The sequence below is a fragment of the Ascaphus truei genome, chromosome 12, assembly GCF_040206685.1.
Source record: "Ascaphus truei isolate aAscTru1 chromosome 12, aAscTru1.hap1, whole genome shotgun sequence".
Lineage (NCBI taxonomy): Eukaryota > Metazoa > Chordata > Amphibia > Anura > Ascaphidae > Ascaphus > Ascaphus truei.
Genome location: NC_134494.1, coordinates 2,262,574 through 2,286,649, shown reverse-complemented (window position 1 = coordinate 2,286,649; position 24,076 = coordinate 2,262,574). Strand labels below are relative to the sequence as shown.

The following is a 24,076-nucleotide window of genomic DNA, read 5'->3' as shown; positions in this document are numbered from 1 at the left end:
CTCATCCCTCACTGTGCCTCTCTCTCTTCCCCCCCCCTCTCTCTCCCCCCCTCACTCTGCCTCTCGCTCTTCCCCCCCCCTCACGGTGCCTCTCTCTTCCCCCCCTCTCTCTCTTCCCCCCTAACTGTGCCTTTCTTTCTCCCCCCCCCCTCACTGTGCCTCTTCTCTTCCCCCTCTCACTGTGCCTTCTCTCTCCCCCCCTCACTGTGCCTCTCTCTCTTCCCCCACTCTGTGGCTCTCTCTCCCCCTCACTGTGCCTCTCTCTTCCCCCCTCACTGTGCCTCTCTCTTTCCCCCCTCACTGTGCCTCTCTCTTCCCCCCCTCACTGTGCCTCTCTCTCTTCCCCCCCCCCCCTCACTGTGCCTCTCTCTCTTCCCCCCCCCTCACTGTGCCTCTCTCTCCCCCCCTCACTGTGCCTCTCTCTCTCTTCCCCCTCACTGGGCCTCTCTCTCCCCCCCCTCACTGTGCCTCTCTCTCCCCCCTCCTCACTGTGCCTTTCTCTTCCCCCCTCACTGTGCCTCTCTCTTCCCCCTCTGTGCTCTCTTCCCCCCCCTCTGAGCCTCTCTCTCTTCCATCACTGAGCCTCTCTCCTCACTCTTGCCCCCCTCACTGACCCTCTCTCTCCACCTCTCTGCCTCTCTCCCTCTCTTCCCCCCCCTCACTGTGCCTCTCTCTCTCTCCCCCCTCACTGTGCCTCTCTCTCCCCCCCCTCACTGTGCCTCTCTCTCTCCCCCCCCTCACTGTGCCTCTCTCTCTTCCCCCCTCACTGTGCCCCTCTCTCCCCCCCTCACTGTGCCCCTCTCTCTTCCCCCCCTCACTGTGCCCCTCTCTTCCCCCATCACTGTGCCCCTCTCTCTCCCCTTACTGTGCCCCTCTCTCTCCCCCTTACTGTGCCCCTCTCTCTCCCCCCTCACTGTGCCTCTCTCTCTCCCCCCCCTCACTGTGCCTCTCTCTCTTCCCCCCTCACTGTGCCCCTCTCTCTTCCCCCCCCCTCACTGTGCCCCTCTCTCTTCCCCCATCACTGTGCCCCTCTCTCTCCCCCTTACTGTGCCCCTCTCTCTCCCCCTCACTGTGCCTTTCTCTCTTCCCCCCCTCACTGTGCCTCTCTCTTCCCCCTCTCACTGTGCCTCCCTCTTCCCCACCTCACTGTGCCTCTCTGTTCCCCCCCCTCACTGTGCCTCTCTCCCCCCCTCACTGTGCCTCTCTCTTCCCCCCCCCTCACTGTGCCTCTCTCTCTTCCCCCCCTCACTGTGCCTCTCTCTTCCCCCCCTCACTGTGCCTCTCTTTCCCCCCCTCACTGTGCCTCTCTCTCTTCCCCCCCCTCCTCACTGTGCCTCTCTCCCCCCTCACTGTGCCTCTCTCCCCCCTCACTGTGACTCTCTCCCCCCCTCACTGTGACTCTCTCCCCCCTTCACTGTGACTCTCTCCCCCCCTCACTGTGACTCTCTCCCCCCTCACTGTGACTCTCTCCCCCCCCTCACTGTGCCTCTCTCACCCCCCCTCCCCCTCACTGTGCCTCTCTCTCCCCCCTTCACTGTGCCCGTTATTGCATAGTTATAGGAGTGGGAGGTACAAGGATAAGAGGGGAATGGGATAAGAGTAATCACCTTCTCTGCTCCCGAATCACAAGCCTAGGTTGGATCACGCATGCATGGTGCTACAGTGCCATGTTCAGTCAGGGCACTCCCCTGGAAATGTCACAGCATGATGTCAAAGACAATAGGAAGTTTGCTAGTCCTGCACATGCTCACAGGCACACGGAAGCCAAAGCCGCCATCTTGGATAAGGGTTATGCCCATACTAAGTAATTCAGCTTGCTGGGAACCCAAATAGAAGGTGTAATAGGCCCTATATGAGCTAATAATAAAATGACCAATAAGACTTATCAATGTCATATTTCCTCATGCATATGTGCAGACACAATATAGTGTAAATAATAACATTTCATATTACTTGGTGAACTGATAATGTTCAATATCCATGAGGAAATATGACATTGATTAGTCTTATTGATCATATTCCTTATTAGCTCATATAGGGAACCTATTACACATTCTATTTGGGCTCTCAGCAAGCTCTATTACTTAGTATGGGCATAACCCTTATCCACGATGGCGGCTTTGGCTACAGTATGCCTGCTGTGAGCATGTGCAGGACTAGCAACATTTCTATTGGCTGTGACAGCAGCTTGTGACGTGTCCAGGGGGAGTGCCCTGATTAGACATGGCATTTGTAGCACCATGCAGGCTTCTGTGCATGCGTGACCCAAACCTAGGCTTGTGATCCCGGGAGCAGAGAAGGTGATTACCCTTATCCCATTCCCCTCTTATCCTTGTACCTCCCCCTCCTATGCAATAAGGGGCACAGTGAGGGGGGGAGAGAGAGTGAGGCACAGTGAAGGGGGGAGAGGCACAGTGAAGGGGTGGAGAGAGGCACAGTGAGGGGGGGGAGAGAGAGGCACAGTGAGGGGGGGGAGAGAGAGGCACAGTGAGGAGGGGAGAGAGGCACAGTGAGGTTGAGAGAGAGGCACAGTGAGGGGGAGAGAGGCACAGTGAGGGGGGAGAGAGGCACAGTGAAGGGGGGGAGAGGCACGGGGGGAGAGAGGCACAGTGAAGGGGGGGAGAGGCACAGTGAAGGGGAGAGAGAGGCACAGTGTGGGGGGGTGGGGGGGGTGAGAGAGGCACAGTGAGGGGGGAGAGAGGCACAGTGATGGAGAAAAAAAATGTATTAAGAATGTAGATAAAATATTTGAAAAATTGTACTTATGATGGACTTTGTTTTTCTGTTATTTTCCCTATGCCAATTATTCTGCTCCATATGAAATGTTCCTAATAATTCAATAAATTAAGAAAAATCACTTCATTTTCCAGTGTTCGTGTGTTAACAGAGGAAGGGAGCAGCGCTGATTGAGAAGATCCTAAGGAGTGATTCATGGTATGTTTATCAATTTAAACTTGTACATTTTTATTTATAAAATGTTTTACTAGGAAATAATACATTGAGTTCCAGTAGAGTCTCGGTTACTGCACCCCCCGCCCCCCCTCACCTCTCACTTATCAGGCTTGGCTGCGGCGGCACAGGAGACAAGGAGCGGAGCAGCACAGCACAGGAGACAGGGAGCGGAGCAGCACAGGAGACAGGGAGCGGAGCAGCACAGGAGACAGGAAGCGGAGCAGCACAGGAGACACGGAGCAGAGCAGCACAGGAGACAGGGAGCAGAGCAGCACAGGAGACAGGGAGCGGAGCAGCACAGGAGACAGGGAGCGGAGCAGCACAGGAGACAGGGAGCGGAGCAGCACAGGAGACAGTGAGCGGAGCAGCACAGGAGACAGGGAGCGGAGCAGCACAGGAGACAGGGAGCGGAGCAGCACAGGAGACGCGGAGCGGCACAGGAGACAGGGAGCGGAGCGGCAGGAGAGGACCATGTCTGCGTTGTGAAGACATTGAGACAGCGTCAGGCAAAGACATCCAATTGGAGCAGGAGCACACGAGGCGGCAGGGGAGGTACGGGATGTAACACCGGCCTTCTGCGGCCACTCCGCTCCCTCACTCCTTTGCCGCTCCACAGCCGCCAAGCCTGATGGGGGGCAGGGGGGGAGGTTAGGCATGTCGGATAAAACGGGGTGTCGGTTAACAGACTCTACTGTACCTCTCGTTTTCAAGTATGTCTTGGGCACAGAGTTATGATGACAGATACATGGTTACATTAGGTGAACAGGGTTATACAGTGTATGTAAAGTAAAAGGTAAACAGAGTAGACCGCAATCAACGGATACACCAGGAGAAATAATATGAAAGTGCAACGGGAACAAGGGCCCCTCCCCCCGCCCAACCCTCCCAAATAATACCAGTAAAAAATCTATATGGTTCCCAGCACACAATCGAGAAAAGGAAGACTGATGATCAGCAACAAATATATATTTCATGTGTAGGAAGAAAATTACATAAACAAACAAATAAAGGGGAATGGAGAATGCAAGTGTAAACAATACTAGAGGTGCAAATGACACCTGAGGGGAAAAGGTACCCTGGAGGCTAAGGAATGTGGGAAACGAGGGAAGGGAAAACAAGCGGGGGGAGGGGGGAGAGGGGAGGGGAGAGGGAGGAAGTGAAAACAACACAAAGAATGTGGAGGAAACAAATGAAAGGCAAATAGAGGGGGGCACAGTTTCGCGGGATGAACCCCTTCTTCTGGCCCGTTCCCTATGATCTGGATGACCACAGGTACTTCCCTCTCCCTTGATCCTAACCTCCAGACAATGCTAAGCAAGGAAACAAAGCACCAAGCTACAGTAACTAATTAGAGGACTCTGCCCAAGAACGAATGGGGGAGTAATAACTGTCAATGTCCTGGTTGCACAGTCCTAGGCATGAGTCAGTCGAAAAAGGAAGTGAGCCCAAGTCTGCCTAATCACTGAAATAAAGTGTGATGGTCCAAATGGCACAGTGCAACAGGGTAGAGCAAAGTTACTCAACAAAGTCCATGAGAACCTAAAAGTTTAAATCACTCAGTGACAGTCCACAAAGCAAATGAGGGCTAAGTACATTGAGAACAAGCTAAGTACAGGCTCAAATGGAGAACGCTCATGGTTTGTGGAAATAACAGGAACACTGCAGCCCACAGTCCTTCGCCTCCAGGGTACCTTTTCTCCTCGGGTATCATTTGCACCTATAGTATTGTTTACATTTGCATTCTCCATTCCCCTTTATTTGTTTATGTAATTTTCTTCCTACCCATTAAATATACATTGTTTGCTGATCATCAGTCTTTCTTTTCTTGATTGTGTGCTGGGAACCATATATATTTTTTTACTAGTATATATAAAGATGTTACGTTAGGTGAACAGGCAGTGGCGGTGTCATGGGAGACCAGTACTTTTACCACCAGGGATCACTATCACTAGACAGATACACAGCAAATACACAATACACAATATAAACTCGCTAACCGGGGGTCTGGGGGGGAAGTCTCTAGCGTCAACTAGGTCTGCCAGCCTATCACTCGCATGCTTGGAGAGCTGGTGATGTCACCGCTCTCAAGCATGAGCGAGCGGGTTCTCTGTCCTGGCCGCGCTCCTTACATAGCCCTCGCTGGCTATGCTCAGCATGGAGCAATCGCAGCGCAGATCATGACCGGGCAGCCAATCACAGGCGGGGGCTCGCCCGGTTGCACCAATGGGAGGAGGGTGCCGGTTTCGGTGCCCAGGACCGCCTCCGGATGACAGAATGGCTGGGCGGCGGCAGATTTGCATGCTTCCAATGGGAATTGCGCTGCGTGACTCGGCCCCGGCAGCGGTTTCCCCTGGCCAGCCCCAAATCACCTGCTGGGACGGTGCCTGCATGTCTGCGGGAAACAAAGGGTCTCCACGCTACGAGCCCGTCCCCGGACTGGATAGCCAGACCTTTCCTGCCCACAATTTGCCCTGAACTGGTATTCCTATGTAAGCAGCACAGATAATTGGATTACTGTGTCTGCTAGCAAAGGAATCATTACACATCACCTTTTACACGCTGGCTGCCTTTCCTAACTGCATGGGGAACAGGCTACACTTAAACATGGGGAATACATTTTCCTTTACAGGGAATAAAGTGTGTTTATGAACATTATACATGCATAACATTCCCTGTTTATACAGTTTTCCCCTTCCAGATATTAGACATTGATTTGGCTCTTTTCTGGAAGGGGTTATATAAAGCACATCATACATTGGCCAAAATAAGCCTCGCAGAGGTGGCCATTACACATGGTATTGGGGTACCCAGCCGGGCTTCACCTTTATTATGGGAGGTTGGCTACTTCTACCGCCACATCTTCCCCTTCAAGAAGAAGGCTCTGTGCCAGTCCCCCATCAGGTGGCTCCCCAAGCGTGAAGACCCTGGAAGCCCTCTTGTCGGAGGTGGGATCGTCCTGCCGGCAATGTCCATCGGTGTTGCCATGATCACTGCCCTTCTTGTGCTGGATGGTAATGTCAAATTCCTGAAGGGCAACGCTCCAGCGTAGCAACTTCCCATTCTCCCCCGACACCCGGCGCAACCAGCTCAAGGGGTTGTGATCCATAATTACGATGAAGTGCCTCTCATACACGTAGTGCTGCTTCTTTCTCAGAGCCCAAACTATGGCAAGGCACTCCATCTCGATCGCCTCCCTAGGTAACAGCTTGCGGCTCAGGTATTTATTTATTTATTTATAAAATGTTTTACCAGGAAGTAATACATTGAGAGTTACCTCTCGTTTTCAAGTATGTCCTGGGCACAGAGTAAGACAAATAATACATGGTTACAAATACAGTTACATAAATGAACAAGGTATACATTATATACAGAGACATTGCGTGCACAGTTAAAGAAAATATATATTATGAGCGTACTGTATGAAACAGTTACAGACCCGGTTAAAGTGTGAGATAGGACGACAGAGAAGCCCAATGCTACATCCAACATGACAGAAATACACAGTAAAATACTTATATATTCTCTTGAAATAGGGTCATTTAGTTTAACCCGTTGGCCAAAGCGTTGTAAGCTTGCGAGCCACGTCAAGGCAGACACCTGTTCGCAAGTCCTAACACTACCAGATAAAATACTAATATACCTCTATTAGGATTAAAATTCTCATTTACCTCTATTAGGAGGGAGAAAGACCACAGTGGGTCTATATCCAGCAGAATGAGGAACTTGCAAACTAGGGAAGTGGGGAGGGGCGGGCTTAAAACCTGGGAAGGAGGAGCCACTAACCTCCACCAGCTGGAACAGCTGAGAATGGGTTAACAAAACACAGAACCCCAGCAAGCTCTTTTTGGAAACCCCTGAGCCCCCACAAAATATATATATGTATATGTGTCAAAATATACATATATATTTTGTGGGGGCTCAGGGGTTTCCAAAAAGAGCTTGCTGGGGTTCTGTGTTTTGTTAACCCATTCTCAGCTGTTCCAGCTGGTGGAGGTTAGTGGCTCCTCCTTCCCAGGTTTTAAGCCCGCCCCTCCCCACTTCCCTAGTTTGCAAGTTCCTCATTCTGCTGGATATAGACCCACTGTGGTCTTTCTCCCTCCTAATAGAGGTAAATGAGAATTTTAATCCTAATAGAGGTATATTAGTATTTTATCTGGTAGTGTTAGGACTTGCGAACAGATGTCTGCCTTGACGTGGCCCGCAAGCTTACAACGCTTTGGCCAAAGGGTTAAACTAAATGACCCTATTTCAAGAGAATATATAAGTATTTTACTGTGTATTTCTGTCATGTTGGATGTAGCATTGGGCTTCTCTGTCGTCTGTTCTATACATATGCCACGCTCAATAGCACTCCATTTTGACACATATACATATATATATTTTGTGGGGGCTCATGGGTTTCCAAAAAGAGCTTGCTGGGGTTCTGTGTTTTGTTAAAGTGTGAGATAGCCTTAGATTTGAAAGAACTTAAGCTGGTGGTGGATATGAGAGTCTCTGGTAGGTTGTTCCAGTTTTGGGGTGCACGGAAGGAGAAGGAGGAACGTCCGGATACTTTGTTGAGCCTTGGGACCATGAACAATCTTTTGGAGTCTGATCTCAGGTGATATGTGCTGCGTGTGGTGGGGGTGATCGAATGCTCACTGCCATCCTCGCCCACCTGGCTTAGCACAGCATCGACACCAAAGTTCAAGGCATCGGTCTGTACTAGGAACCGCTTTCTGTAATCAGGAACCAGGATCGGAGCGCTGGCCAGAGCATCTTTCATAGCCTGGAAGGCCGTCTCACACTCGAGAAACCAGACTACCAGCACTGGAAGCCACTTTTTGGTCAAGTCAGTCAGGGGCTTTGCCAGGGTGCAATTCTGGGGCACAAACTTTCTATAGAAGCCGGCGGTACCTAGGAAAGCGAGGACCTGCTTCTGAGTGCGGGGACTGGCCAGTTATGCATTTGGGAAGCAAGAATAAACAGGCGACTTACAAATTAAATAGGGATACATTGGAGAAATCCTTAATGGAGAAGTATGTAGGAATGCTTGTAGACAGCAGGCTTAGCAATAGTGCCCAAAGTCATGCAGTATCTGCAATGGCAAACATGATCTCATCTTTGGAAGGGAAGTTAACATAATTATGCCCCTTTACAAAACATTAGTAAGACCACACCTTGAATATGGAGTACAATTTTGGGCACCACTCCTTAGAAAAGACATTCTGGAACTAGAGAGTGCAGAGAAGAGCCACCAAATTAATAAAGTGGATGGACAATCTAACTTATGAGAGGCTAGCTAAATTGATATATTTACATTGGAGAAGTGTTACGGTTGTGCTCCCACACACAAGCCGAGAGAAGGGAAGGGACCCGATAGCGGGGTGGGGAAGCGCCAGGAGACACGAAAAAGGAGTAAGATGCCACGCAGCTGGGGATCGGCGCACATCGTCAAGTGATCGTGCCGGAGAATGCGCGACGCGTCCGGAGGTGCGGAGCCAAGCTCAGAGACACGACTAGCCCAGCTGCATGTGCGTGCATGCTCTGACAGCACAGCGGGAATGCGCACGTTCTCAGGCACCAACGCGGGTGTGTGTTTACCACAAGTGAGGAGCAGTGGAGGATAGAGTCCAGAGCACAAGGTCACAAGAGAATGACTTCCTGGAGGACGTCCAGCCTCCTACAAGACATAATGCCAGAAACAGAAGGGTGCAGCAACACTAAATACAACGTAAGGGTTCTTAATTTAATCCTTTGGCCAAAGAATTATAAGCCTGTTGCCACGTCAAGGTAAACCCTTATCAGCAGGTCCTACACTACCCGCACTGTAAACTAACCTCAGAAGTAGTATGAGTGACTGGCCCAGTGTTTCGGAATCCAAAGGAGATGAGAATGTCCCAGAGGAAGTCCAGGCAGGAACAGCATGTGATGGCAGGCACGTGAAGCATAGAGTACTGGGGTAGTACTACGCAGGACCCAGGGCAGATAGCAACTGACAGTACTTAAAGGCAGCAGCAGCTGATAGCAATGTGAAAGTCAGAGAGAGGCTTACTTCCTGTCAGGAGGAAGAGGGCAGGATTTGCCAGAAAGCAAGATGGCGACGCTTGCTTCAGAATACTTAAACACACAGGATCTTGACTCGCAGCAAGATGGCGGCGCACGCCATACAGAGAGACATCAGAGAATCTTGACTCGCAGCTAGAGGGCGGCGATCAGAATTTCAATAGGTAAGGAAGGAACACGCCACAGGGGGCGTGTTCCGCGCATCGTCACAAAAAGAGGCATCTAAGAGGGGATATGATAACCAGTGCTTGACAAATCACCCAAAAATCTACTCGCCGAACCAAAAAATCTACTCGCCACCTAGTCCCGCCCCAACCCTGCCTCTAGTCCCACCCCCCAAAAAAAAACGCAGGTGAGGAAAGATGAGTGAATTGTCCCGCCCCCAGCTCCGTATTTAAAAAACCCATAAATGAAATAAATTAAATAAATTCCTAGTAAGAACATTCGTTTTTGACATAAGTTTATTTATTGTATTACATTATACTACAATTAGTCCGTGTGTGTGTGTGTGTGTGTGTGTGTGTGTGTGTGTGTGTGTGTGTGTGTGTGTTTATAAATGTCGAATCTAGAAAAAAAACCAGATGTGAATGACTAGTTTCCTGCACCCCTTAACTAGTGCCTGGATGCCCCCGCTTCACAATATTTAAAGCAGCAATCCCGCCTGGGATCTTACCTGATCCGCAGACCCTCAATGTCCAGGTACCTCATTCCCACAATGTTATACAATGGAGGGGAGGTGTTCCCTACCTGTCTCCTGGGTTACGGGGGATTCCGATGTCTTCTGTGTGAAGCTTGAGTCAGATCTGGAAGAAAGCAGTATAGGTTATTTTGGTGAAGTATAGGGTACCAGATATAAGATATACAGGGTTACTAAAATATCCAGATTGTGAGGCTGAGACAGGGTGAGACAGAGACAGGGTGAGACAGAGAGAGGGTGAGAGAGACGGTGAGAGAGACGGAGAGAGAGGGTGAGAGAGAGGGTGAGAGAGACGGAGCGTGAGGGTGAGAGAGAGGGTGAGAGAGACGGAGAGAGGGTGAGAGAGACGGAGAGAGGGTGAGAGAGACGGAGAGAGAGGGTGAGAGAGACGGAGAGAGGGTGAGAGACGGAGAGAGGGTGAGAGACGGAGAGAGGGTGAGAGACGGAGAGAGGGTGACTGTGTGGGGATGGGGTGACTGGGTGGGGTGACTGACTGGGTGATTGGGTGGAGTGACGGGTGGGGTGACTGGGTGTCTGACTGGGTGGGGATTATTGATTGTCTGACTGGGTGTGGTGACTGGGCAGGGGGCGGGGGGGTGGGATGACTGACTATGACTGACTGGGTGGGGGGGTATAACTGACTGACTGGGTGGGGGGGGGGTATGACTGACTTTATGACTGACAGCGTGGGGGGGTATGACTGGGTGGGGGGGTATGACTGACTAGGTGGGGGGGTATGACTGACTTATGACTGACTGGGTGGGGGGGTATGACTGACTGGGTGGGGGGGTATGACTGACTGGGTGGGGGGGTATGACTGACTGGGTGGGGGGGTAGGACTGACTGACTGGGTGGGGGGATGACTAACTGGGTGGGGGGATGACTGACTGGGTGGGGTGGGGGGATGACTGACTGACTGGGTGGGGGGGTACCTCTGGTGTCCTACACGTTCTCTCTCTCATACACACACACTCTCTCTCTCATACATACCCCCCCCCCCCCCCACACTCTCTCTCCAATCTCCTGCCCCGCGCGAGCAGCCACGGGGACAGGAGCGGAGACTGAGGGGATGAGGGGGGAAGCGCGGATAGGAGACAGGGACCGTGTGCGTGAGGAGCAGGAGCAGCCATTACTTACCCCTGCAGAGAAGGGCTCCATTCCGCGTCACGCCCAATTAGCCAGGAGGATATTTTTTTTTGTTATTTATTTATTTATTTATTTTAAAAAAATTGCGCAGAGCAGGGGAAAAAAGTAGCTGGCCACCGGCCAATTACTGTTCGCGCCTGGCGAGTGGGCGACCGGGTTTGCCGAGCACTGATGATAACTATATACAAATATATTCAGGACAGTACAAGGAGCGTTGAAAAGAACTATTCATCCCAAGGGCAGTACAAAGGACTCGGGGGCACCCCTTTAGGTTGGAGGAAAGGAGATTTCACCAGCAACAAAGGAAAGGGTTCTTTACAGTAAGGGCAGTTACAATGTGGAATTCATTACCCATGGAGACTTTGATGGCAGATACAATAGATTTGTTCCAAAAAAGGTTGGACATCTTTTTAGAAAAGAATGTTATATAGGGATATTCCAAATAAGTATACATGGGAAGGATGTTGATCCAGGGATTAATCCGATTGCCAATTCTTGGAGTCAGGAAGGAATTGATTTTTCCCCTTATGAGATATCATTGGATGATATGACTCTGGGGTTTTTTGTTTGCCTTCCTTTGGATCAATTTCTAGGCTGTAAGTTTCTGGGTGGGTTGGTCGGAGAAAGTCTTTACCGAATGTGTCTATGTATCTGGGTACCAGAGTTATGGGATATTCCAAAAGTTGTATCCGGGAATTGAGTGAGATTCTCGGATACAGCCAAGCCCATTACTCCGCCAAACTCTGACTCTGAAAATGTTTTTACGACTCACCACCAGGATCCCTGCTGCAGCATCATCCAAACAAGGTAAATGGTTATGCAGGGGTTAAACTATATCTGCAGCAGTACACGGAGTCCCTAGTGTAGCAGGGGTTCCCCAATATAGCAGAGGTACCCAGATTCATGCCCAGGTACCCTGAACTTGGTCTAGGGGTTCAGGGGATGCTCCAGCTAAGGGATAAAGCTGAGCATGTTTGCAGTGTGTAAAAGTTTTGAAAGTTATTTTTCTAACGTGTGCCAAGAATGAGGCTAGTGAGCGTAGGTGAATTATACTCTCACTCCATCCCTGATGCTAGAATAGGAACTTGCATCTTTTAACACCCACAAGACAGGACACATTATATTTTATTAAAGGGTTATATTTTAATAGGTATATACAGTTGTGTGAAAAAGAAAGTACACCCTCTTTGAATCCTATGGTTTTACATATCAGGACATAATAACAATCGTATAACAATCATCCTGTTCCTTAGCAGGTCTAAAAATTAGGTAAATACAACCCCAGATGAACAACAACACATGACATATTACACTGTGTCATTATTTATTTAACAAAAATAAAGCCATAATAGAGAAGCCATGTGTGAAAAACTAAGTACACCCTTACTGCTTCCATAGGAATTAAGATGCTAAGTAGCAGACAGGTGCTGCTAATCAAATGCCCTTGATTAATTGATCATCAGCAAGTGTGACCACCTCTATAAAAGCCGAAGTTTTAGCAGTTTGCTGGTCTGGAGCATTCAGGTGTGTGTTAACACAATGCCAAGGAGGAAAGACATCAGCAATCATCTTAGAGAAGCAATTGTTGCTGCCCATCAATCTGGGAAGGGTTATAAGGCCATTTCCAAACAATTTAAAGTCCATCATTCTACAGTGAGAAAGATTATTCAAAAGTGTAAAACATTCAAGACAATTGCCAATCTTCCCAGGAGTGGACGTCCCAGCAAATTCACCCCAAGGTCAGACCGTGCAATGCACAGAGAAATTGCAAAAAAACAAGCGTTACATCTCAGACTCTACAGGCCTCAGTTAGCATGTTAAATGTTATAGTTCATGACAGTACAATTAGAAAAAGACTGAACAAGTATGGTTTGTTTGGAAGGGTTGCCAGGAGAAAGCCTCTTCTCTCTAAAAAGAATATGGCAGCACGGCTTAGGTTTGCAAAGTTGCATCTTAACAAACCACAAGACTTCTGGAACAATGTCCTTTGGACAGACGAGTCCAAAGTGGAGAAGTTTGGCCATAATTCACAGTGCCACGTTTGGCAAAAACCAAACACAGCACATCAGCACAAACACCTCTTACCAACTGTCAAGCACGGTAGTAGAAGGGTGATGATTTGGGCTTGTTTTTGCAGCCACAGGACCTGGCAACCTTGCAGTCATTGAGTCGACCATTATCTCCTCTGTATACCAAAGTATTCTAGAGCCAAATGTGAGGCTATCTGTCCGACAGCTAAAGCTTGGCCGAAATTGGGTCATGCAACAGGACAACGATCCCAAGCATACCAGCAAATCTACAACAGAATGGCTGAAAAAGAAAAGAATCAAGGTGTTGAAATGGCCCATTCAAAGTCCAGACCTCAAACCGATTGAAATGCTGTGGCTGGACCTTAAGATAGCTACGCATAAACAAATGCCCACAAACCTCAATGAACTGAAGCAACGTTGTAAAGAAGAGTGGGCCAAAATTCCTCAACAACGTTGTGAGAGACTGATAAAGTCATACAGAAAACGATTACTTCAAGTTATTGCTGCTAAAGGTGGTTCTACAAGCTATTGAATAATAAGGTGTACTTCGTTTTTCATACATAGCTTCTCCATTTTGGCGTTATTTTTGTTAAATAAATCATGACACTATGTAATATGTCATGTGTTGGTGTTCATCTGAGGTTGTATTTACCTAATTTTTAGACTTGCTAAGGAACAGGTGATTGTTATTATGTCCTGATATGTAAAACCATAGAATTCAAAGAGGGTGTACTTTTTTTTTCACACCACTGTATATTCTTTTTGATATATATATTTTTTTTAGTTAATGTGTTGCGGATATTATTTTTTGTAACACATTGGCATTTGTAGTCTTGTGACCAGATATTAAAGTTGAATTATTTTATATTGAATCCGTCTTGTGTTTTGTGTGTATTTTTTTTTTTTTACCCACTGAATTCTTTGGGATAACTGATGCACAGTTCGCTTTGAAGGTTGTCCAAAGAGCTTACAATCCAGTTTTCTGCTTTTAAAAACAGGGATGGTAGGGAAATTTTTTGTTTATAGATGTAACTGTAGAGTTTCCGAGGCTTGTAGTATGTTTGGTATAAAACATGGGAAGTAAATAGTGAGATGTTTTTATCAGATGAAAGGAATGCAGTGAATCAGTTCGCAGTCATACAGCTGGATCTCTGGATCTGTATTAATGGCTTTAAACGCTGCTCACAGAAATACCTTTAATAGATTAAAGTAAAATGTGTATTTCTCTAAGCTTGATAAATATTTAATAAACAACTAAACCTCTATTGTACTATATCTGTACTATGTTTCTTTTGTTTCAAGTTGTGTTAGGATAATAATGATTTCTTCTCTAACAGCTCCTTGTGGATACAGAGAGGCCCCAACCGTTCATCTCCTTTTCATTTATTTGGAGATAACAGGAGGAAAATATCTTCAGATGCAGCTTCTCCTGTAAGTACTGAAAACTTGCCAAGTGATTATGACATTTCAGTTTATTTTCAGGGTCCCCCTCTGAGAAATGAACATTCAAAGTAAATTGTATTGTGAGTAGCACTATACACTCACAGCAGGGGCAGCCTGGAATATACAGTGCTTTACTCTCCTGTTTGATGTTGGTATAGAAGAGAAATGTACACAGGAAAAATGGGATTAATCTAAGAGTTAATTAGAATGTAAGAAGTTAAAGCACCTCAGGTGTTATAGACCAGAAATAAGAATATTCTAAAATCTAAATCTATTAAAAAGAAACGCTCAACTGGCCAATCCTCCCGTTGACTACCGCCTAGATATGGGCAAAGCTTTTTTGGCGGATTTGGCTCCACCTCAAATTGGCCGGTTCCTTTGGTCCGTGAGTCAGTCTCAAAATGCAATTTGCAGTTTTGGATTTTTAATTTTTTTTTTTTTTTTTTAAGTTATTTAATTTCCATAGGCGGATTGTTAATTAATTGATTAATTTGAGGAGGGAATTCTCATAGCAGAAGATTGCAGTTCATTCTTCTCATGGTAGTCCAGGTCTTACCAACAAATTAATACCAGGATCCTCGACTGAGGATAAATTGTAATTTATTTCCTTTTAAGACAAACACACAATACTTCAAAATTACAGTTAATATACACTTACTGGGATAGGGACACAAAATAAAGTGTCCACTGAACGAAACAAAGTGGGTGCGCGATTTGAGCCGTGCAACAGTCCTTGGCTAGGGGTGCAACTTGCCAGCCCTATATCTTCGCCAAAAGGAATTATTTTGTCAAGGCCTTACAGGATTCATCGGGAATCCTTGGCGCAAAGGAATTCTGGAAGAGGGGTGCAATCCTTGGTTACGATGTAGTTAACCCCTCACACTCCGGAACCGCTGACGCTGTACTTGGACGTTTCTTGGTTGAATCTTTGGTGAATCAGACTAGGACTGGGCTGCAGGTATTTTTTAAAAACTTCCCCTGTTCCATCTGTTAACATGTGTAGCCAATCTGTGGCGTGGAAATTTCCTCTGTGGCCACTCACATACTTTAGCCAGGTGGATAACTCCTGGTCTCTCTGCTTCAGAACATGAGCATGTGCAACAAAATGTCATCTTCCCCCCACTTGACACTCGCATAACTAGACATCTGTCAGGCCAAAATGTTCACCTCTCCTCCTCCCCAAGTAACACCTTACAATGTCTCCCCAGACATGCCGAAGTCAACTCCACGTGATGCCTTAGAAGTCCTGAACTTAAATTATGACTCACTATACTGGTGAATCCCAAATGTGTCTGCTAACAAAACGTTTGACACCTCTACATCCTGGCCTTTGAAGCTGAGATGAGCAGCCCCCTATACTTCTTATGTCAATAGGGTTCATAGCCATGCTCAATGACTTCCTCTGACATTCCTTCAAACATATCAAGCTTGGGGAATGGTTAAAACCCATTCTCTTTTCCCTTATTCAAAAACATTGTTATCATAATTCATACATTTAACACATATGATTTTCCACCTGAACCCCTAAACTGGACTCAGGGTACCTGGGCATTACTTGGGTCATGTCTCTTTTACCCTAGGGACCCTGTGTAAGGTGTGGGTATTTATTAACCCCTTGTCCTCCTTTTTAATAAAACAAACCTCAGTCTTATACACATTCACAGGACTGGAGCCAGCAGTTGGCTGCTGTAACGCATGTATGCCCGCAGACCTGGCCAGTCCCCAGTACTGATGTGGGTAGGGTTATAACACCCACCCACCGCAGTGAGGGCGTGCCCGGAGTGTGGTTGTGCGTTGCCGGGCCTGTAGAAAAAGGGTTAAGGTATACTTGCAACGCCTTGGGTTTCAGAGTTCGGATAGTGATGTCCGTGTGCCAGAGTCCAAGGGCAATAGAGAGCAGGATAGTGATGTCCGTAAGCCAGAGTCCAGGGTTAAATGAGGGCAGCGAAGTCGTATCCGGATGCAGGGTTCAAGGGCAGGAGAGAGCAGGGTAATCCAGTACAAAGCAGAGTTCAAACTAGGGAGATCCAAAGGTAAGCAGGAACAAACGCTGAAAGAGACAGGAGAGCCAAGCATAGGACTGCACACACAGGGGTCACAAGAAGATATGCAGAGCAATGGACAGTCAGGGGTTATAAAGGAGGGAACACCAATGGGAGAGAGAGGAGGAGTAGAGGGTGAAGTGAGAGGCAGCAGGGATAGGTGAGAAGGAGAGAGGGAGGAGACAAGTAAATCAGAGAGGGAGATGGCTTGTACAGCATCGGGGGCGGAGCCAGAGGTCTGGAGAAGTTTACAAGAGGAGCGTGTGCACGCGCTCACTGTAAGGTTGGGGTGCACGCGCACAGACTGTGTCAGAAAGCGCGCAGGGCGCCGCGCCGCGGGGGGGCCTGCCAAGGGAGTAGAGAGAACCGGAGGAGTGACTGCAGAAGGTACTGAGACCAGAGGGGAGACAGAGGGACGCCCTGAGCAGAGAGTGCCGCAGAGGGGATCGGTGTTTGGGAACATGCACGCGCCCTGCGGGGAACGCGCGCGGAAGCTGGGAGCGCGTCAGGGCATGCCGGTTAGGGATGGATGCGGGAGGAGGGAGGGAGAGAAGAATGAGGAGGCAAGGGGGAAAGATCAGAGGCAGGGGGAACCGCTGTGACGGGGACACATGGAGAGGAAGGAATCCCCTGAACCGTCACAGTATCCCCCCCTTGAGGATCGATCTTCCGGCGATCCTGCCGTGGCTTCTGGGGAAATTTCTGATGGAATTGCCAGAGGAGTTTGGGGGCATGAATGTGACGTGACGGAATCCATGAACGCTGCTCTGGGCCATACCCCTTCCAATGAACTGTAGGTTATTTCTGGACCAACGGGAGTCAATTATGGAGTGAACTTCGTATTTTTGCTGTCCGTGAATGGTCACCGGGTTAGGTTTTCGGAACGGTCCGGGAAGTGAAAGCTCTGGATAAATGCTTTAAGTAAGGACACATGGAACACAGATGGAATCCTCATGGTGGGAGGAAGTGCCAAACGGTATGCGACCGGATTGATCCTCTCTAATATCTTAAAAGGACCCAAGAATCTCGGGGACAACTTTGGAGACAGGGTCTTGAGCCTTATATTTTTTGATGACAACCACATTCTGTCTCCGGGTTTGAACGAAGGGCCCGGTTGACGACGTTGATCTGCCTTTGTTTTTTGTCTTGAGACGGCAGTTTGTAGGGTCTTAAGGATCTTCCTCCAAGACTTCTGAAGAGTAGAAACATGAGAATCCGCTGCGGGAACACCAGAAGGGAGGGAGGAGAGGGGAAGACTGCTAGGGTGGAATCCGAAATAATGAAGAAAGGGGACTTGTGTAGATTCATTTTTAAGAGAGTTGATGGCAAATTCAGCCCACGGTAACAGATCCACCCAGTTGTCTTGAGATTCGGAGACGAAACATCTGAGATACTGCTCTAAGGTCTGATTCATTCTTTCTGTCTGACCATTGGTCTGAGGGTGATATCCAGAAGAAAAAAGTAGGGAAATCCCAAGTCTTTGGGAAAATGCACGCCAGAACTTAGAGATGAATTGAGAACCTCTGTCAGAAACAATCGAAATAGGGACACCGTGCAATCTGAAAATTTCCTTAGAAAAAATATTGGCCAAAGTAGCAGAATTAGGAAGGCCCTTAAGGGGAATAAAGTGTGAATGCTTAGAAAATCTGTCTACAACCACAAGAATGGTATTCATTCCTTTAGAGTTGGGATCGACAAGTCCATAGAGATGTGTTTCCAAGGTTGCTCCGGAATGGGAAGAGGCATGAGAAGACCAGAAGGTCTGTGATGGGCGGATCTACTCTGGGCACATACCGGACAATCACTGGTGAAATCAAAAATGTCCTTGTTCATCTTCGGCCACCAAAATGTCCGTTTAATAAGATCCGCTGTCCTCTTGAAACCTGGATGACCGGCCGATCTAGAAGAATGTCCCCAAAGTAAAATTTTGTGGCGAAAACGTCGAGCTGCGTATAAGCGTCCCTCTGGTACCCTGAATCTCCTGGGAATGTGAACCTGGGCCTTGTTGATTTCATCCAACACATCAAAATTATTGGCAGAGATTATGCACTTGGTGGGGAGAATAGATTCAGCGTACTCATTGGATTCGTTCTCCGTGGCGAACTGGCGAGAGAGAGTGTCTGCTTTGATATTTTTGGTACCAGGAATATAAGAAATGGTATAGTTGAAACGGGAAAAAAAGAGACCAATGGGCCTGATGAGATCCTAATCGTCGAGCCCGCTCGATATACAGTAAATTTTTGTGATCGGTGAGGATGGCAATAGGCTCCTTTGTACCTTCGAGAAGATGCATCCACTCCTGAAGAGCCAATTTAATGGCCAATAGCTCACGATTCCCAACATCATAATTTCTCTCGGCAGACGAGAATTTCCGAGAAAAAAAAACACAGGGATGGAGTTTTTCTTGGGGAGAGGATCTCTAAGAGTATTGCACCGGCTCCCACATCCGAGGCGTCAACTTCTAACGTGAAGGGAAGTGAGGTATCAGGATGTCGTAGGATGGGTGCAGAAACTAAGGCTTTTTTGAGAAACTCGAAGGCGTCAATGGCTTCGGGAGGCCAAGACATGGGGTCAGCACCTTTTTTAGTCAAGGCGGTGATGGGTAGAGCAATGGAAGAAGAATTACGGATGAATTTCCTGAATTAATTGGCAAAGCCAAGAATACGCTGCACGGCCTTGAGAGAATTTGGCAGCGGCCAGTCGAGGACAAACTTCAATTTCTCTGGGTCCATAGAAAAACCTTGGTTAGAGATAATATAGCCTAAGAAGGCAGTAGACGTCTGGTGGAACAAACACTTCTCCATCTTGGCGTATAGGCGATTAGCACAGAGCCTAGAAAGTACCAATTTGGTATGGTGAATGTGCTCATCTAAGTCTTTAGAAAAAATGAGAATGTCATCCAAGTATACGATAGCAAATGTTCCCAATACGTCCCGGAAGATATCGTTCATGAACTCTTGGAAAACGGCAGGAGCATTGCATAGACCGAAGGGCATCACTAGATACTCATAATGTACAGATCGTGTATTAAATGCGGTTTTCCATTCGTCCCCTTCCCTTATATGAATGAGATTATAGGCCCCTCTTAAATCGAGCTTGGAGAAGATAGAGGCTCCTTGGAGACGATCGAACACTTCAGAGATTAAGTGAAGGGGAAATCGATTTTTTTACCGTGATTTTGTTGAGTCCGCGAAAGTCGATACAGGATCTTAGCGATCCATCCTTCACGAAGGCCGAAACCTGTCCCAGCGGGGGAGGTAGAATTGCGGATGAATCCTTTCTCCAAATTTTCTTGGATGTAAGACGTCATAGCCTCAGTTTCAGGAACGGATAAGGGATATGATTTCAACTTCGGGCGGATGGTTCCTGGAATTAAATCAATAGGACAATCGTAGGGACGATGGGGAGGCAGTACTTCAGCTTTGTACTTTGTTGAACACATCCAGGAACTCGTGATACACGGTCGGAAGAATCGACAGGTTGGAAGGAACGGAATCCAAACCGGCGAGCACAGCAGCAGGAGGAGTAGTAGAGACTGGCTCAGCTGAGGAAGGCCATTGGATAGGTAAGGCGCCGGTCCAATCAATGCACGGATTGTGGAGTTGCAGCCTAGGCAATCCTAGAATAACCTGAACGGTAGGAGAATGGAAAATATCAAAAACTATTACCTCCTTATGACCGTCGGCCAAGGTCAAAGTAAGAGGAATGGACTCCCAGATGATGAAGGCTGGCTGAAGCGGACATCCATCGATAGCTTCGAGGCCAATGGGTGCTTTTCTCTTGACCAGAGGAATTTGGTTCTCAGAGGCGAAGGTATGATCCAAGCAGTTACCGCCAGATCCAGAGTCAATAAAAGCTTTTACTTCTAATAGGTCAGGGTCCGCCAGCGTTGCAGGAAGCATGAATTTCTTTGGTAGATCCTTAGAGAGAGAGAGAGGCAAGAAGAGATAGTACCCAGTAGAAGCCCCTCTACCTTTACTGGGTGTTCCTGTTTCCCGGCTTCAGGGAACAGTTCTGGAGACGATGTTCTGGAGAACCACAGTAGAAACAGAGTCCCTTCTGACGACGTCGCATTCTCTCCGCAGCCCGAGGTTGTTGGCTACCGATTTGCATTGGTTCCGGGGCGTCCAATGCCAGGAAGGGCGAAGGGGATGACCTGTGAGAGACAACCGGGGAAGAAAGAGAACGGGAACTGTGTCGCTCATGACGTCGTTCCTGGGTGCGTTGATCCATTCGTATGCTGAGAGTAATCAGTTCTTCCAGAGAGGATGGCCGGGCGTGGGTTGCGTAGGAAACTGAGTGTGAGACATTTAAAAAAATAACCTCGCATTGGTTTAGGAATCCGCGGCAAGCGAGAGGGTCCCCATCATATAGGTTGGGAGGTGGTATACGTGGTCCAGAATTACCATAGGTCACAGAAACAGGGGGTGATGGAGCCACTGGAGTTTCCTGGATTGACAGATTAGCAAATAGTTGCGAAACAGTGGTCAGCTGGTTACTCATAAATTGTAAATGTTCCAAGGAAACACCTTAACCCACCTCAGGGGGTCTGCATTTATTGGGCTCTGTATAATGTAACGCCTGTATGCCCGCAGACCTGGCCAGTCCCCAGTACTGAGGTGGGTAGGGTTATAACACGCACCCACAGCAGTGAGGGCGTGCCCGGAGTGTGGTAGTGCGTTGCCAGGCCTGTACATTTAACACATTATATGATTTTCCCCCTGAACCCCAAAACTGGACTCAGGGTACTTGGGCATTACTTGGGTCATGTCTCTTTTATCCTAGGGACCCTGTGTAAGGTGTAGGTATTTATTAACCCCTTGTCCTCCTTTTTAATAAAACAAACCTCAGTCTTATACACATTCACAGGACTGGAGCCAGCAGTTGGCTGCTGTAACGCCTGTATGCTCGCAGACCAGGCCAGTCCCCAGTACTGATGTGGGTAGGGCACACGCACCCACAGCAGTGAGGGCGTTCCCGGAGTGTGGTTGTGCGTTGCCGGGCCTGTAGAAAGAGGGTTAAGGTATACTTGCAACGCCTTGGGTTTCAGAGTTCGGATAGTAATGTCCATGTGCCAGAGTCCAGGGGCAATAGAGAACCAGGATAGTGATGTCCGTAAACCAGAGTCCAGGGGTAAACGAGGGCAGCGAAGTCGTATCCGGATGCAGGGTTCAAGGGCAGGAGAGAGCAGGGTAATCAAGTACAAAGCAGAGTTCAAACTAGGGAGATCCAAAGGTAAGCAGGAACAAACGCTGAAAGAGAAAGGAGAGCCAAGCATAGGACTGCACACACAGGGGTCACAAGAAGATATGCAGAGCAATGGACAGACAGGGGTTATAAAGGAGGGAACACCAATGGGAGACAGAGGAGGAGCAGAGGGTGAAGTGAGAGGCAGCAGGATAGGTGAGAAGGAGAGGAGGAGACAGGTAAATCAGAGAGGGAGATAGCTTGTACAGCATCGGGGGCGGAGCTAGAGGTCTGGAGAAGTTTACAAGAGGAGCGTGTGCACGCGCCCTCTGTAAGGTTGGGGTGCGTGCGCACAGACTGTGTCAGAAAGCGCGCGGGGCGCCGCAGGGAGCGGGGGCCCGCCAAGGGAGGAGAGAGAACCGGAGGAGTGACTGCTGAAGGTACTGAGACCGGAGGGGAGACACAGGGAGGGCGCGAGCAGGGAGTGCCGCAGAGGGGATCGGGTGTTTGGCAACATGTGTGCGCCCTGCGGGGAACGCGCGCAGCAGCTGGGAGCGCGTCAGGGCATGCCGCAGAGGGACGGATGCGGGAGGAGGAAGGGAGAGAAGAACGAGGAGGCAAGGGGGAAAGATCAGAGGCAGGGGGAACCGCGGTGATGATGACACATGGAGGGAGAGGAATCCCCTGAACCGTCAAAGCTGCAGAGCTGACTCTACGCTTTTACTCAATTTAACCCCTACAACTCTGTCCACCTTATCCATGGTGAGAGAGTTACGGAACCCCTCACGGGGTCCTAGGGTTCTGGCATATCCCGGGACCTGGAACGTAACTCAGTTCCCTGCCCAGTTTTACTGTCCTGGTTTGTGCTGAAGCAGGGGGATTTGGCTTTGAGCTGCAAACTGTGTTCTAGGGGGGATTTTGTCCGGTGATCTGTGTTTCTCATGTACTCAGGCATCTGGGGGGATTCCTGAGTACATGTTTCGGGGTAACCAACAACAGTGGCCCCTGTCTACCCAAACACACAGTGGCAAAATGTTACCGTAAAGTCACCCCTGAAACTCACGCCCTGCACATCCCAACTGGCTGGCACTCCTGGAACAGTAAAACCACATACATCTTTATTATACCAACAGTTATATACCACAACTGGGTTGAAGAGCTGACATTCTCAATTCCCCACGGGCACATTTTCATTCATTCATTTTAACTGCAGCTAGCTTCTGAGCTGCAAAACAGGGGCAATAACGCTAGTGTAGGGGGAAACATGGTATTATGGGGATAATACATTTGAACCCCTTCACTCCCAACAGGGTTTATGGTTAACCAGCCGGGCATAATACCTTTATTATTGGCCTGGTTAACCCTCTCCTGCCACAATCGTCTCTCCTTATCTCTCTCTCTCTCTCCTTATCTTTCTCTCTCGTTATATCTCCCTCTCTCTCTTCTCCTTATATCTCCCTCTCTCTCCTTATATCCCTTTCTCTCCTTATCTCTATCTCCTTATATATCTCTCTTTCTCCTTATATCTCTCTCTCTCTCCTTATATCTATTGTATTGTATTGTATGTCTTTATTTATATAGCGCCATTAATGTACATAGCGCTTCACAGTAGTAATACACGTGGTAATCAAATAGATAATATAAATAACAGGTCATGGGAATAAGTGGATCAGACATAAAAGTAACATTAAGGAAAAGGAGTCCCTGCTCCGAGGAGCTTACAGTCTAATTGGTAGGTAGGGAGAACGTACAGAGACAGTAGGAGGGAATTCAGATAAGTGCGTCTGCAGGAGGCCATGCTTTATGTATCATGTGTCCAGTATAATCCACAGTGCTATTCATATGCTTCTTTAAGCAAGTGTGTCTTAAGGTGCGTCTTAAAGGTGGATAGAGAGGGTGTTAGTCGGGTATTGATGGGAAGGGCATTCCAGAGGTGCTGGGCAGTAAGTGAGAAAGGTTTAAGGCAGGAGAGGGCTTTAGATACAAAGGGGGTAGAAAGAAGACATGCTTGAGAGGAACGCAAGAGTCGGGATGGTGCATAACGAGAAATTAGGGCTGAGATGTAAGGAGGAGCAGAAGAGTGTGAAGCTTTAAAAGTGAGGAGGAGAATTGAGTGTGAGATGCGGGATTTGATCGGAAGACAGGAGAGGGATTTCAGGAGGGGAGACGCGGAGACAGATTTAGGAAAGAGTAGAGTGATTCTGGCAGCAGCGTTTAGGATAGATTGTAGGGGAGACAGGTGAGAGGCAGGGAGGCCGGACAGCAGGAGGTTACAGTAATCAAGACGGGAGATAATGAGGGCCTGAGTCATAGTTTTAGCAGTCAAGCAACAGAGAAACGGGCATATCTTAGTGATATTGCGGAGGAAAAAACGACAGGTTTTAGAAACGTTCTGAATGTGAGAGGAGAATGTGAGAGATGCGTTGAGTATGACCCCTAAGCAGCGTGCTTGGGCAACTGGGTGAATGATCGTACTTCCAACAGTAATGTGGAAGGAGGGAATAGGGCCAGGTTTGGGAGGAAGTATGAGGAGC

At 48.3% G+C, this 24,076-nt stretch overlaps 2 protein-coding genes across 6 annotated transcripts in view; both read left to right on the top strand.

Annotated features, from left to right (window-relative positions):
* The first annotated feature begins 2,213 nt into the window (after nucleotides 1-2,213).
* LOC142464304 (uncharacterized) overlaps nucleotides 2,214-24,076 on the top strand; it is a 49,515-nt gene continuing 27,652 nt past the window's right edge. For all 5 annotated transcript variants that reach the window (XR_012787640.1, XR_012787641.1, XR_012787638.1 and 2 more), the window contains exons 1-3: nucleotides 2,214-2,300; nucleotides 2,871-2,934; nucleotides 14,208-14,301. The gene's annotated coding sequence lies outside the window, so the exon portion shown is untranslated. The remainder of the gene's footprint in view (nucleotides 2,301-2,870; nucleotides 2,935-14,207; nucleotides 14,302-24,076) is intronic.
* Nucleotides 2,280-24,076, top strand: part of LOC142464322 (uncharacterized) — a 237,333-nt gene continuing 215,536 nt past the window's right edge. The window contains exon 1 of the mRNA XM_075567816.1: nucleotides 2,280-2,300. The gene's annotated coding sequence lies outside the window, so the exon portion shown is untranslated. The remainder of the gene's footprint in view (nucleotides 2,301-24,076) is intronic.